At 45.6% G+C, this 15,223-nt stretch overlaps 1 long non-coding RNA gene across 2 annotated transcripts; it reads left to right on the top strand.

Annotated features, from left to right (window-relative positions):
• The first annotated feature begins 3,258 nt into the window (after positions 1-3,258).
• On the top strand, positions 3,259-14,735 carry LOC112824003 (uncharacterized). 2 transcript variants are annotated; one of them, XR_003208201.1, is made up of 4 exons: positions 3,259-3,390; positions 5,694-5,830; positions 7,465-7,574; positions 12,787-14,735. It is a non-coding gene; the product is annotated as an uncharacterized lncRNA (long non-coding RNA). The 2 variants fall into 2 exon arrangements; XR_012377631.1 differs by lacking the exon at positions 5,694-5,830.
• Positions 14,736-15,223: the final 488 nt, after the last annotated feature.

Raw genomic sequence — 15,223 nt, 5'->3', positions numbered from 1 at the left:
TCAGCCACTTCGGGGCCCTTGCCCCCCCCCCCCCCCCCCCGACTACCTGGTGTTGGAGCAGGGCATGTGTGGAGGTCATTTCCAGACTGTGTATTTGCTGTCAGAGCCACGAGTGTCGGCTCCTGCCCCGGCTGGTGGTGGCCTAAGGCGCTGTTTGGTGGTCTGCTCCTGCAGTGGGTGTCTCAGAGCAAGGTGCTGGAAGCAGAGCAGTCAACAAAGGCAGCCCAGGGAGGGGAGTCCTGCAGAGGAGGCGCGGGATGATGCCAGTGGACGATGCCCCTGTCTCGTGGGCTAGTAGGGGAGAAGGCGGGAAAGTGTGTGTGGTGCCCAGGGAGGGGAGTCCTGCAGAGGAGGTGCGGGTGAGCTGAAGCCTGGAGGGTGCGCCCGCCCTGCACACGCAGCTGCCCTGACACCCTGAGCGGGAGAGCAGAGAGTGCAGGTGCTGAGGGGGCCCTGGCAAAGAATCCAGTGCGAACTGGGAGACAAGACCCGCCAGGGATAAACGTGGAGGGTCGGAGTCTGCGAAGCGCCCTGAGCTGCAGAAGCACGGGAGGCCAGGTCCCAAGGGGAAGCAAGGATTCCAGAGCATTCCTTTTGGGCTCCCTTCCTCGAAAAGACGCATCTTCCTTGGGTTTGTTACCTTGACTACTTGTGGCTCACTTTGGACAGGAGCGAGCTTCTGGAAGTACTTTGTTTCTCACATGGGGTGGGCTCAGGAGGGAGGTGGGGAGTGAGATGGAGTTTGTGGGCCCAAGGAGCCGGGCTCAGGTGTGTTTCAGAAGCCGCTTCCGGAGACGTTGACAAGTCATGGAAGCATCCAGCAGGTGTCTGAATCAGGAGGTGACTTAAGTCCCGTGCCATGGAATGTCAGTAAGGTAGGACTGTGAGGCCCAGGTGAGCCTCTTAGGCTTTTGCTGGAAGACCACATTTGTGTTGATTGAGGTGAAATATTTGATTGAAAGATTAGGAGGATTGAAAGTGTGAGCTGGGCTTCCCTACTTCTAGTCGAGTCCAGAAGAGTCTTTCTACCCCAACGCAGCTGGGGGATACTTTCAGCAAGAGCTCAATATGAACGGTATTCCTTTGCTCTCCTTACAACTCCGTGAGTATTATACCCATTCTGCAGATGGGGGTACCCAAGGCTTAGAGAAAATAAGCGACTCGTCCAAGGCTGCAACGGGAGGAGTTGGATTGGCTCTTTGAAAGCCCACTTTTGGCTCACAGCATCCTTCCACAGGTCGGTGCCTACCATCCCTGCAGAGTAGGCCATTCTCCGAGGGGCTGCTTCCAAGCAACGTCCTGCCCTGGGCCCCCTTCCTACCCCACACCTGGGCCAAAGGATCCAGGCTTTATCATTGTAAGAGGGGAGAGCGCAGATCTGGGACTTGGAAGTGTTTTTAATCTCCGGTCTTCAAAGAGAAGTCATGAGAACGACAGAATAAAAACGTTCGTGTACTCTGGAGACCAGGCCTCCTTTCTGCACATTTTTTCCTCTGCCCTGTAATTTCCCACAGAGCTTTTTTTTTTTGTCCATACTCCAGGGGTATGTTTATAAAGCGCACACATGGCAGGTGAGGCCCTGGGCAGGATACAAAGATGAGTGGGCAGTGACCCTGACCTCAGGGCCCTCTTAGATAGGTGGAAATAATAATTCGGATTTAGACTAAATGCTGTGGAAACAGAGACCTGGATTCATTAGCACCTGGGACTGGGTGGGGGGGAGTTTTCCAGCAGAGAGAGTGTTTAAACAGGCATGGGAACCAGTGTGGGGCATGGGTGGTAGGTGATGGGAGGTGGCAAAACCACACGGTGTGTTTTTGGAGCACCTGGGGGCCAGGCAGGTATGGTCGGGTGGTGGGCCCAGGCTTGGCGTGTAGAGAGATTGGGAATTCGGGGCGGGTCCAAGTCACTGTGCGGGTGAGGAGACATTCCATGGCTAAGGGTCTCTTGAACCGAAAGGATCATTTTGAAGACCCAAGAATGAGTACTGTGCACATTAGTTCATTGTAAAATGTGCATCTGAACTGACCAGCTCTCTACCCTGCCCGCATATTTGTCAGAAAGAAATGATACACATTCACTATGGAGAAGTACAAGGGGGGTTGAGGTGAGGTTTTCAGATGCCCACCAGCCGGTAGACAGTGTGCTGGCCCAGTGACCCCCTGCTGAACTGGGTGCGCTCCGAAATGCTGTGTGTGGGAGCACCTTGAAAGTAGAAATCCTGCTCCCCTTTTGTGGTCTGGGCTGTTGCCACTTTCCGTTGGGAGGGCTCAGGGAGAGAGAGAGATGGTTGCACCTGAGATTATCTGGAATGCCATCTGCTAGTAGTACCTGCCCTGTCTTCTGTCCCTGGGAACAGGCCAGGATCGTGTCGGTGGTGGGAAGTTTCCAGGGCAATTTGTGGGATCCCTGGTCACCTAGAAGGAAATGTAGTGTTATGAGCATAGAACTTTGGGTAAGAGACCTACCCGGTGGCCCTGCGTTTCCACCCTCCAGCCACAGGATCTTGCACGCTTTTTTTTTCCTTTAGCCTCAGGCTTCAGTCCTCGAAGGGAAAATGTGGCCAGTGAACCAGCTGGTCTTAAAGAGCCTTCCAAGTCTACAAGGCCCCGGTTCAGGTCCCTCTGCCTGGTTTGCTGAAGGGTTATTCCATCAGTGATTTGGGAACCTAGCAGGGATGTGCTAGGAAGGGTTAAAATACTTTCTCAGAGGCTTATTCTTTGCACACTTCTTTTCATCTTCTGATAAGCCTCTCTGTTGTTTCCATGGCCTGCCAGTGGGTTCCGTGGGGCTGTTACCCTAATCAGAACAGGTGCTATACCTGATCACGAGAAAACAGCAAAGCGAGCCCCGGAGGCCAGCGCAAGCATTTGCTGGGCTCGAACTGCCAACATACTTTTTATTCTTAGAACACATCTTTAAGGCAACGTGGACTTAAAACCAAGCACAGGCCCAGGGCACTCTATTATTCCACAGGAGGAAGACGCAGTGTGGTGGCCAAGAAGTCCCTGGGTGGTGGCAAAGTCTTGTTTTTGGAGGGGCGCACCACGATCCCCAAAATCAACCCCTAAGTATAGTGACAAAGCAGTACCGAAATAACCCAGATCCCCCAAGCCCAGCGGGGCAATTAGCAAAAGATGCCTGAAACCAGACTGAGTCTCCACAGTGCTGGAGACCTTTGGGTTATTGCAAGTGACGTCTGGTGCTGCTGAATTGGCGTCTGTGTGTTGCATCTGCACCTTTTTCCCCCAGAACAAGCTAAGCTGTACCTCCTCTGGGGAGACGATTTGCCTGAGATGACTCCGTTGTGAGTGGAAAAGACAAGGACGCATTGTTCAGTGGACGATGCCAGAAGGAATATGCAAAATGGGCTCAACCTCTTCATTCCGAGTAAGTGGGAGACCATTGTTTCCATAAAGCTCCTATTGAGCTAAATGACTGGAATGTAACATTCTTTGTCCAAATGAATCCCAAAATTTAAGTACCTCTTTCTGGAGGACTAGATACTGCTTTTTTTTTTTTTTTTTTTTTTAGGATTTTATTTATTTATTAGAGAGAGCATAGGAGCAGGGGGAGGGGCAGAGGGAGAGGAAGAAGCATGCTCCCCGCTGAGCAGGGAGCCTTATGTGGGCTCCATCCCAGGACCCCGAGATTGTGACACAAGCTGAAGGCAGATGCTTAACTGACTGAGCCCCAGGTGCCCCTGTTTTCTGTTTTGTTTTGTTTTTAATATGTCAGACTAAATTCTCATTATTCAAAGATTCTGTATTTGCCTACTCGCAAAAATTTATTTGTAAGCCCCCCGAATCGGTACGGTATTTTCACAGTCATTCACGGGTGGGGAGGCGAACATTTGAGTCTCCTGTCAAGTCCTTTCCCAGCTGGGGTTGTCCAAGGTGACACTCTGCCTTGTTTCAGCTCTCCTACCTTGAACAAGTGTTTTTTTTTTACTATTTAGTGTCATGTTGTTTGCATCTGTGTGCTCTTTGTTGGAGATCTCCATGTTTAAAATGGCCCAAGCATAGTGCTGAAGGGCTGTCTGGTATTCTTAAGCACGAGAAGGCTGTGATGTGCCTTACGGTGAAAATAGGTGTGTTAGATTAGCTTTGTTGAGGCACGAGTTACAGTATTGTTGGCCTTGTTCAGTGTTAATGAATCAGTATAGATTAAATAAGGTGTCTTTAAAAAGAAGCACACATAAAGCAAGACTGTGTGTTGATGGGTCGGCATAGAGGTGATCAGAGGCTCCCAGGAACCTAACTGACACCGTGTTTCTCCTAGGAGCAATGGGTTAGTCTTCTCTGAGTGTTCGCAGCCCCACCTTTATAGAACATACTCTCTCGAATAACAAGAATCAACTCTCACTTGACTCTGGGGTTCATGCTTTGTTTTTCTGCTGAGGACTCCTTTGGCATATTTCTATAATTCTCCAACTTTTATCTGCAAAAAAAGATGATTTTTATTCCCACCATCATTCCTAACTTTGCTTGTCTCGTTGTCTTCCGCCCGCCTGCCTCCCCTTCTCATCCACACATACTTTCATTTTCCACAGTCCTGTGCACTATATGTCTACACGAACCCTTCTCTTAGAAAGTACCTCAGCAGGGACACCTGGGTGGCGCAGTTGGTTAAGCGACTGCCTTCGACTCAGGTCATGATCCTGGAGTCCCGGGATCGAGTCCCGCATCGGGCTCCCTGCTCACCAGGGAGTCTGCTTCTCCCTCTGACCCTCCCCCCTCTCGTGTTCTCTCTCTCTCTCTCTCAAATAAATAAATAAAAATCTTTAAAAAAAAAAAAAAAAGAAAGTACCTCAGCAGAGGGGTTTTGGTGATGTGGCCAGAAAGAGCCAAGACTATAAGAGAAGAGCCTGGACACAGGGCTCCAATTAAATCCCAGCTTTAGGAGCGGGCAGATTCCTGTGGGGTTAAGCTAAGGCCATGGAAAGGGTTAGATAAGTAGTCTAACAATCCCCCACCGTCCCCCCCTCTGGCAGGGCTCCATGCTAGCTCAGTGATTTTCACAGCATTCTCCAACTCAAATACATTTTAATTACCTTTAAAACAAGGGCAAAAGTTTGGTCACAAGGCAAAATCGCAAGGAATTTTAAAGGCACTGATTTTATAGTTAATAGTTATAACCAGTGCTTTGGGAAAGCTTATTCTTCTTCCACATACCTCTTACCTGATCTAAATATAATATGGCATAAGATATTTAATGTGGTTCAGCCAAATATTAAGGAAATTAATCCCTCCTCCCTCCTAATCATAATGAAATGGTTTTGGGTTCAGTCTCTATTCTGGTTGAATGTGGTGCCCTAACAATGATTGTTCTCATCTGACAGCACTATTCGTACTTTGCTTTCTTTCTTAAAACTTGTACCTGGGTTGATAAACTAGAAACATTCTCCTTTTTAAAAAATCCAAACATACATAAAAGTACAGAAGGTACTAGAGCAGACTTGAGGTACTTATCACTGAGATTGATTCTTCCAAGAGGTGACCATCATTCTGAAGTCAGTGTGCATCATTTATCTCATTTATATATATGTTCTGCTACATATATAGAGAGTTATAATACTGCTTTGCGGACCTTAACGAACTAAATGGATTCATGGTATGGAAGCTTCAGCTCTTCAGCACCATTTTTTTTTCATTAAACACTATCATTTTGATAGTGTTTAATCTGTTGTGTAGGTCTAGTTCATGGATCCCCATTGGCCCACAGGATGCCACGTGTGACTCCATCACACTCTGGCCCCTGGCCTCTTAACGGGCAAGCCCAAGTGTGATGTGCAGTGTTGCAAGCAATGCCGTAGGGCACTTCCTGGCAGGTAACTCCCGGGGCATATGTGTATTTCACTAGACATTGAATTGCTGCCTCATTGGATATTCTCATTTTCGCTTTTACTAGTTATTGCCAGATTTCTCTCAAAGTCATCATACCAACTTACACACCCAACAGCAAGATTTGAGTGTTCCTGTTTCAAACACCTTCCGGGACATGGTATTATATTTAAAAAAAGGGAAAAAAAAAAAAGCAAACTTTGCCAGTCTAAGCGTCAAGAGCTACCTCTTTTTTAAACTTATATTTTCTCTATTATTAATAGGCACGAGCTTATCTTTTTTTTAAAAGATTTTATTTATTTGAGAGAGAGAACACAAGCGGGGAGGAAGGGTAGAGGGAGAGGGGGAAGCCGACTCCCCACTTAGCAGGAAGCCAAATGCTGGGCTCAATCCCAGGACCCTGGGATCCTGACCTGAGCCAAAGGCAGATGCCCAACCGACTGAGCCACCCAGGTGCCCCAGGCATGAGCTTATTTTTGTGGTAATGATCATTTGGGCTTTTTCTCCATTAATTGTCTTTATATATACTTCGCTAATTTCCTTCCTGGATTGTCATTTTTTCTAACCTGAGAAAACAGAAAGGCAATGCTTTCTATACAAGCGCAGTTCATGAGGGTCTAAGACTACCACCCTGGTCTCGACCTGCCACTGGCAGGAGTGAAGATGGGGACCCAGATTCTATGTGCTTCTGGAAACACCCCCTCTCATTTAGGCTTTCCCCCACACATGCACACCTGTGCACGTACACAGAGTCTGGCTCTGCTGTCTCCCTTAAGAACTTCGGGACTAATATGGTGATGCCCTTTATTCTTGTCTATGAGAGTCACCACGAGAAGGCCAAGATTTCCAGGTCATCCCTCACCCTTGGCAATCCAATCTCCATTTTGCTCAGTCTATTCCATCTTTTGACCCATCCCGTGAAACTGGGATCACCCTTGGAATGGCAGGATCATATAGTAGATCTATTTTTATTTTTTTGAGGAACCTCCATGTTGGTTTCCTTAGTGATTGGACCAGTTCCCATCAACAGTGTATAAAGATTCCCTTTTCACCATATCCTCACCAGCACCTATTGGTCTCTTGTCTTCTTGATGATATCCACTCTGAGAGGTGTGAGGTGATATCTCATTGTGGTTTTGATTTGTAGTTCTGTGCTGATAAGCGATGTTGAGCAACTTTTCAGGTACCAGTTGGCCATTTTGATGTCCTCTTTGGAAAAAAGTCTATTTAGTTATTCTGCCCATTTTTTAATCAAATTGTTTTGTTGAGTTGACTGAGTTCTTTATAGATACTGGATATTAACCTCTTATCTGATATATGGGTTTACAAAAATTTTGTCCCATTCCATAGGTTGTCTTTTTTAATTGTTTCTTTTACTATGCAGAAGCTTTTGAGTTTGATGTTCCATTTGTTGATTTTTTTCTTTTGTTGTTTGTGCTTTTGGCATCATGACCCCAAAATTGATTGCCACGACCGAGATTGATGTTAATTCCCTATATTTTTTTCAAGGAGTTTTATGGTATCAGGTCTTACGTTTAAGGCTTTGATGCATTTCAAGTTAATTTTTGTGAACGCTGTGAAGTAGGGGTGCATTTTCATTGTTCTGCATGTGTTCCGCCAGGAGAGGAACACGTTTCTGCTGACTGGTCTCTTCAAGAGACCACACGCGGGCCTTTGGTGCTTGTTGGCACAGCAAGGCTTCTCCAGTCCATTGACTCCCATCTTTCCCAGGTAAATATTTCCTTCCTTCCCTTTTCCTCAGTCTTCTAGTACATCTTTGCCCCCATTTCACGCTCAGCTGATGGATGATCTTGCTCCCTATTTTACTGAAAAAATTAAGGCAATCAGAAAAAAGTTCCACAAATGCTCAAACCATACTTACTGTCCCTCCTTTGTGTAACTGCATCCCACCTTCCCTCCTAGATGCACTGCCCATGATGCTAGAGGGGTCAGGTCTACCCTGGGCCTGGGCCCCTGTCCCCTTACACCTGCTGGGGGCACCACTCCAGCAATCCACCCCTTTCGTCTGGCCTCACCAGATTGCCCTGTCTTCTGGTCATTCCCATCAGCAAAAAACAGGCTGTGAGTTCTTTCGGAGAAAAACTTTTTAAGAGTTATCTGTAGTCATCACTTCCTCTCTTCTGAGTCTCTTTAATGAACATAGTGGTGAAAGAAATGAAAGAACTTCTTGTATTGAGGTGCATTCCCCACACACCTCCTTGGGCTCACTCATATCAGGCTCACATCACTCGGGTCAAGGTCTCCAAGCCCACTGCCCACTTGGCTCTCATTTCACTTTCCTGCTAGCCCAGCCACAGTTGCTGGAAATAGCATTTTCACTCAATTTCTAGGCATCATGGCTCTGCTCTTCCTGCCAGTGTCTTCCATGGGCTCCCGGGCTGGTTCCTTCTCATTTCCCTGACTCTTAGTGTTGGGGTGCTCCAGGCTCCACCTCCTCTGTGTCTACTCTCTCATCCACTGTTCTGGTTTTGCATATATATATACCCCTAGTTTGTGTCTCCAGCATGGATTTCTGTCCTGGGTGCCACGCTAGTATCTCCAATGGCCTACACCCCATCTTCCCTGAAAGCCTGACAGGCACCTCAGGCTTCACACATCAACACTGAGCTCCTGCTTCCCTCCCCACCCCCCCAAGCCCAATCTTCTGAGTCTTTCTCACCTTTTGCTGGCTCAACCCCCAAACCCTAGAATCATCCTGGACTCCACTTCCCTTCACATCCCTGTCTTGTCCCCTCAGCAGATCCTGTTTTCTCACCTTCAGAACGTACCTGAAATCTACCTGATTCTCATCTCCTGCACTGTTACCACTGGGGCTCAAACCACATCATCTCCTAGAGCACAACAAGAACCCCCTGGGTTAGTTTCCTGGGGGCTATCATCATAAAGAACGTCGAACTAGGGGACTTAAAACAACAAATTTACTCTCTCCCAGTTTTGGAGGCCAGAAGTATGAAATCAAGGTGTCCACGGGGCTGCATTCCTTCTCAAGGCTCTCGAGCAGGATCCTTCCTTGTTTCTTCGAGCTTCAAGTGGCTTCTGACATTTCCTATGCTTGTGGCCACCTCATTCCGGTCTCTGCATCTGTCTTCATGTGGCTTCTCCCTGTGTCTCTCTGTGTCTCCTCACCTCTTCTTGGGCTATCAGATTTTGATCTAGAGCCCACCACAAGTCCAGGATGATTTCAACTCAAGATCCTTAACTGATTACATCTGCAAAGACTCTATTTCCAAAGAAGGTCACATTCTGAGGTTCTAGGGAGGATGTGCATTTGGGGGGACACTATTCCACCCCCATCTCCTCACAGGGCTCCCTGATTTGCTTCTGGCACCCCCTGGTCTGACTTCAACCCAGCAGCCTGAGCACATCAATTCTCTATGGAAACCCTGTGAAGGCTTCTGTTTCACCCAGCGTAAAGGTCAAAGTCCTAATAGCCTATGAAGCCTTACTCAATCTGGTCCCCTCATCACCCCCATCTTCTCTCCCATGCCAGCCCCTCCCCAACTCTGGCTCCTACCCTTTTGGTTCTGGCAGTGCCCTCTACCTGAACACTTCCTTGAATCTTCATGTTTGCCAGACACACATAGAACATTTATTATCTACCTTTGCCACTTGCTTCCCTTGCTGGATTGTTCACCACTGCAGTTATTTTGCCTAGAACATTGCAGCTGGATGAACGAAGAGGAATCTTCCAAGCTGAAATGGTGTATCTCAAATTAAAGTGTCCTGGGCTGTGAACACTCTCGTTACAAGAGAGCCAGTTCCAACAGCCCTTCCATGCATTCTAGGTAGAGAATGGATGGGCCAAAAACTGGATAAAGATGAGTAAGGAAAAGGACAGCAATATACCTGTAGACGTAAAACATGAATTACCAAGGCCGAGTTGGCTGTAAGTAGCAAAAGCCATAGAAAAATGCACGCATGCCCTGTGACCCAAGTTCTGTTTCTGGGCCTTCACCTTGAGTCATGATGGCACACAGAGTTAAGGTACCAGGATGTTCACCAGATTATTCTTTAATAAAACCAAAAAGTTGAAAACCACCTAAATGTTCCATAGTAGGAGATCGTTGAAATAAATTGTGTATGGATTTACCATGCCACCAGTAAAAATCCCTATATAATAGCATGAGAAAATAATTAGAACATATCGATGGGAGTAAAATGAAATTTAAACAATGCCTGATGGTATTTTAGTTACATAAACTTAATATGAAAATAAAACAATGTGCATCAAAAAAAGAGAACTGGCTTTACAAAAGAGTAAAAAAAACCAGACAGGTCCGATTAGTAGTATCAGTGGGAGTTCATAGAATATACTAGAAAATCAGCGATTGGATGTTGGCATAATCTTGAACACAGAAATATCATTAGATTGGCACCAGTTTGGAAGAAAACCACCTAACCCGAGGGTCATCACAAGGGACTGGGTTAGACACTAAGCAAACTCACTTGGGACGACAACCCCTGCTTTAGCTGCAGTGATGTGCCTGTGCTCACGTTAGGGCCCTTATGGAGGCAGCCTGGTAAGCCCACTCTGGGGCCCCAGAGCACCCTGGAGAAGGTCCCTGGTGGAAACTTGGGTAGACTCAGAAGACGGAACAAAGGAGAGATTTTGGTTTGAATGAATATCTCTGCTTTGCCTTCCTTCTGAGCTCCTCCCAAGGGCTTTCCAGCGCGTTCACCTACTGCTTTCTCTCTGGTTAAATGCATCAGTGTTGGTGGTTCATTTTATTTTGCCCCCTAAACTGATCTGAGCTGCTGCTAGGACTGCTTCCAAGACCAGGACCTGCTTTTGCATTGAATCAAGTTGTAGCAATGGTGACGGTCTAATGCCGTCACCCAGCAGGCTGAGGGGGAGGTGGCCCTGAGCAGGAGGCCGTGTGGGACCTGGGCCTCGAGCTGAAGAGCAGTGCGATTCAGTCTGGTTGCTTCTTAAAAATACATACATCAGAAGAAAAAAAAAAATACATACATCAGGAAAAAGCCCTGAAATGCAAAGCACAAACCTATGAGCAGACATTGTCTCTGAGGAGTGTGATGATGAAGCTTTTATTTTCTTCTTTTTGCTAACTGTAATGGCTATTTAAAAAAAAAACAAAAAACAAAAAACAATGACCATGTGCTGAAGAACGTGGCAGAAATATTTCCAAGAACAATGGCGAGAGACTGAGCAGCACCTGAAACTAATGTAACACTGTATGTTAATGGTACTTGAATTAAAAAAAAAAAAAAAAGCCTGAAAGCTGAAGCATTATAGGGGAAAAAAGAAGGAAAGAGGGAGAGAGTGAGGGAGAGAGTAAGGGAGGAAGGGAAGAGGGAAAGAAGGAAAGAGAAAGAAGAAAAGGAGTGAGAGGGAGGGAGGGAGGGAGGGCGGGGGAAGGAAAACAACAGGAGAAACAACCTAATGGGTAATCCCAGCAAACGTGTGAGTGAGGCCAGGCTTTTGTTTAGAGAAAGCGCATATGGTGTGGAAGACAGCAGACCTGGTTTGTGAAATCATCCCCGGGGGCTTTGTCGTGCTCTTCCTGGTCTTAGGAGAGACCCAAGAGGGCTCAGTGAAGCACAACTAATAATAAAATTAAGAAGATGATAGCAATTTGGATTATTTGGCCTAAAAGAAATTAGGGTTTAAAAACTGTCTTAAGTAAAGAGGTTCTAGATGAAAACACCGATCAATTGCGAACCATTTTCACAGAGGATAGAAGAAGAAGAAATGGCCTTAAATTGATTAAGAGAGCTTGAAGAAGAGATCCTTGCCAGGGAGGCTGGTGATAGCTTGGCATGGGCTGATAGTGGGCTAGCTCAGTGCTGGGAGGACTGAATATAAGAAACACCATCTGTCCTAGAAGATCCAGGGAGACTTTCCAGAAGGTTCCTTGAAGTTCCAATCCTGTGATGTCTCGATGAAGGTATAAACTCACCTAATCTGTTCCTGAATGAGCTATCCTGGAACTCGAAGTGTCTGTATTCTTGGCCAGGACTGGTCTTGGGAGAGCTGGTAGCCATCTGTGTGATGGGAGGGCTGGCTGCCAAAATACCATTCCTACCGCTGAGTCATGCTGTCTGAAATCCTACCAGGTGACAATCATCTTTGGTCATCAAGAGCCCAATGGAGTGTGAGTGATGCCCTTATGGTTTTCTTTTTTTCTTTCTTTTCTTAAGTTCCGGAGGGAATAAGTGTGGAGGTTTTGAGATAACCAGCTTAGAATTTTCTCTCTTTAGGGATTGTTAAGAAAAATTATCCAAAACTTAGAAATAAGGCAAAGGGGCATGTCCTCTCAATGTCATACTGAGGCACTGTTTGACATGCTCGCCCAAGGATTATTTAATTCTTGAAGAGAATATACTTGTGTTTGATTAAGCGCAAACACAGTAGAGTTACATGTTAACTTGTTGATTTCTGTCCCTTAGAAAAAATAACCACAAAGGTTATGGTTTTATTCCCATGTAGGCGTTAACCAGTTTTGTACCTAATTGAGCAGTGATTCTAACATACTGTTTTGGGTTTAAAGGTCGTCGATTCTGCAAATGCTCTTGGACCATCTTTCCTATCGTACTGGTTTGCTCATTAATAAGTTAAATACATTTTGGACACATGTATATATTTGTATGAGAGTCATGAGTTTAACTTCTTGAAAACTGTGCTTTGACAGGAAGGAGATGAGGTAACAGTAGCACAGTAGCTTTAAAGAGCACGACATTGATTCTCATCTGGATAGAGGTTTGTATGGTCATTCTTTGAAAGAGAGGGATTCATTAATTCTCAGGTAATCCATGATTAGCCAGCCCTTGGTGAGCACGAGGTAATTGGATTTTTTCTAACCTTAACAGAGGTGTTGGGCTTTTTTTGGTTTTGATTTTTGATTTTTTGATTTTTTTGTTTATTGTTTTTGTTTGGTTTTTGTTTTTGCTTTTGTTTTTGCAGAGAGCTATGGGTGAAGCCAGCACCGCCAGAGTGAAAAGGGATTCTGAGTGATAGAATGCTTAGGATTCTGATGGGTGCACCTGTCACATTGGAGAGCAAGATTTCAGAGGCAGAGGGATTCAGGGGAAGTCCAGGCCCTGGCACCGTCATGGGAGAAGGTGACTGAACCTCACTGGAATACAGGAGTTAAGGCAGAGAGTGGCTGGGAGACAAAGGAGGCACCTGTGGGAATGTGGAACCCCTCCCTCATGGTGACAGACTCTGGTGGTGGCAGCAGTGCCACCTGCCCAGTGATGCCTGGTGACCCAAGGAGCCAGTGGTTTAGACCATCCTGGAGATAAGAGGCGCAAATGGAGAAGTAGGCCATGAGAGACCCAATCATCATGAAAATTATTTGGGTGACACATGGGCAGAGTGTCTACCTGCGGTTGCTGCCTTTCCTGTCCCAAGACGCAGAGACACAGGTAAACCTCAGATGCCAACCTCTCTGGTGTTGACAGCGCATTCCAGGTCTTTCTCGGAAAACAGCCCCTTCTGTCTCAAAAGGGTCCACAGATGGGGCAAGCTGAGGACATCTTCCCAAGCCATAGAAAGCAACACCCAGCCCCGGGAGCCGTTGGACCTGCAGGGCTGTATTTCACTCTTGGACGGCAGTCAGCAGATTCTTAAACTCACTCCCTAGCTCCTACCCTGGGGCTGCTATTCTGCTCCTATTCAAGGCTCAAATGCCACCTCATGCTGCTGGTCCCAACTGGGGACTCTGAGCCCCTCAGAGGCATCTCCCAAATAAAACCCAACACCACACTTCCGCACACTCATTGTGTGGAGTGGTCTCACTCCACTGGGCTCTATCGAAGCTGCAAATTCCAGATTTCTCTCTCTTGTGTTTTTGAACCTGTTTGCTTTTGATTATGGTTTGGTTTTGAAAGGGAAGAGTCACACACGATCCAGCTCCCTGTTTCCTTTCTCAGATGGAGTAATAAAGCTTATTTATAGTGGAACTGTTTTTTTTTCCATTATGGCATATTTAATTTTATTACTCTACTGCCTTGTGCTTTGAATTACATAGGGGAAGCAACGCATAACAGAATATTCCGTTGGTTTTCTTTTTTTCCCCTGGGGTAGTTGATTGTGGAAAAAAAGGATGTAGCATCCTATTAGTCATTCTGTACCATGATGATTTTTTTGCCTGTGACCAACAAAATTACATTTTACACTCGAATGAACTCTCCAAATGGACCCTTCTCTTCAACATATGTGGACATAAGATTCAAAGTATGGCCAACCCCATGCATCACATCCAAAGTCCATTTCAGCTGTGGTTGATGGTTCTCTCCAGGAATGCAATATGCTGCAAAGCACCATGGTTTGGGCTTCTGATGAGAAGTTTGAGCATGCTATTTATTTTGTTCTTCTGTCTTTCTATTCAAACCATTTGAAAAGATCACTGAACTCTAGGTAATTTGGGACAGCCTTTGGTTAGTCACCTTGGCTCCTTAGCTTATTTCTCCATCACTCTGGTGGTCTTTGCTTTCTTAGGCTTGGAAAAAGGACAAGGAAAATCTCTCTCTTTGGAACCAAGGAGGTTCCTTAATTGCTCAAATGGGCTTGCAACAGATATGGTTGTATTTCACGTGAAGCTTTTTCACGTGTTCTAAAGTCTTAGGTTTGAATCCATGTTTCTTACCATTTTTGACCATGTTTTCTGACTATGTTTTCTATCATGTCGGACCAACTAGGTACTTCAGTGAGATGCTTCTACCTTTCGTTCGTTTCTAGGAGAGAACATGGAATCAGAGGGGAAGGTGTTTGCCATACTCGAAATCCCCACAAATTAGGAGAAAGACTGATCGAACCCTGTTGTTCTGTCTCAACTTCTACAAATGAAAGGAAAGTGGATTTTTAGCAACTTGTGATGCTCTCCAATAAAGAGTTGGCAATGCTGAATATCCCAGTTTTCTGTGCTCAGTGGTCCCTCAGTTGCTTTGGAAAGCATCCTACTAATATGGAGAAATCAGAACCTTGGTATACTGCTGATAGGAATGTAAAACGGTGCATCTGTTTTGGAAAACAGTCTGTTAGTTCCTCAAAAAGTTAGACATAGAGTTACCATGTGACCCAGCAATCCTACCCCTATATAGGTATATAAATCCAAGAAAACTGAAAAACGTTTGTCCACACAAAACTTATACATGAAAGGTCCATAGTAACATTATTCATAATAGTCAAAATGTAGAAACAACCAAAACGTCTATCAACCAATGACTGGATAAATAACATGATTATATCCATACAGTGGAATATTATTTGGTGGTATAGAGGAATTCTAGCAAGATATTTAAACCAAAAATAAAAATAAATCATTAGGGCAATTTTTACTTCGAATCAAGGAAGGATTTATAGCTAAACATAATAATAATAATAATAATGCTTATTT

The sequence above is a fragment of the Callorhinus ursinus genome, unplaced genomic scaffold, assembly GCF_003265705.2.
Source record: "Callorhinus ursinus isolate GAN/ISIS: 27379988/994484 unplaced genomic scaffold, GSC_fseal_2.0 scaffold1, whole genome shotgun sequence".
NCBI classification, from domain to species: domain Eukaryota; kingdom Metazoa; phylum Chordata; class Mammalia; order Carnivora; family Otariidae; genus Callorhinus; species Callorhinus ursinus.
Note: the sequence above shows the minus strand (reverse complement) of the source record. Positions and strands in the feature narration are given on the sequence as shown.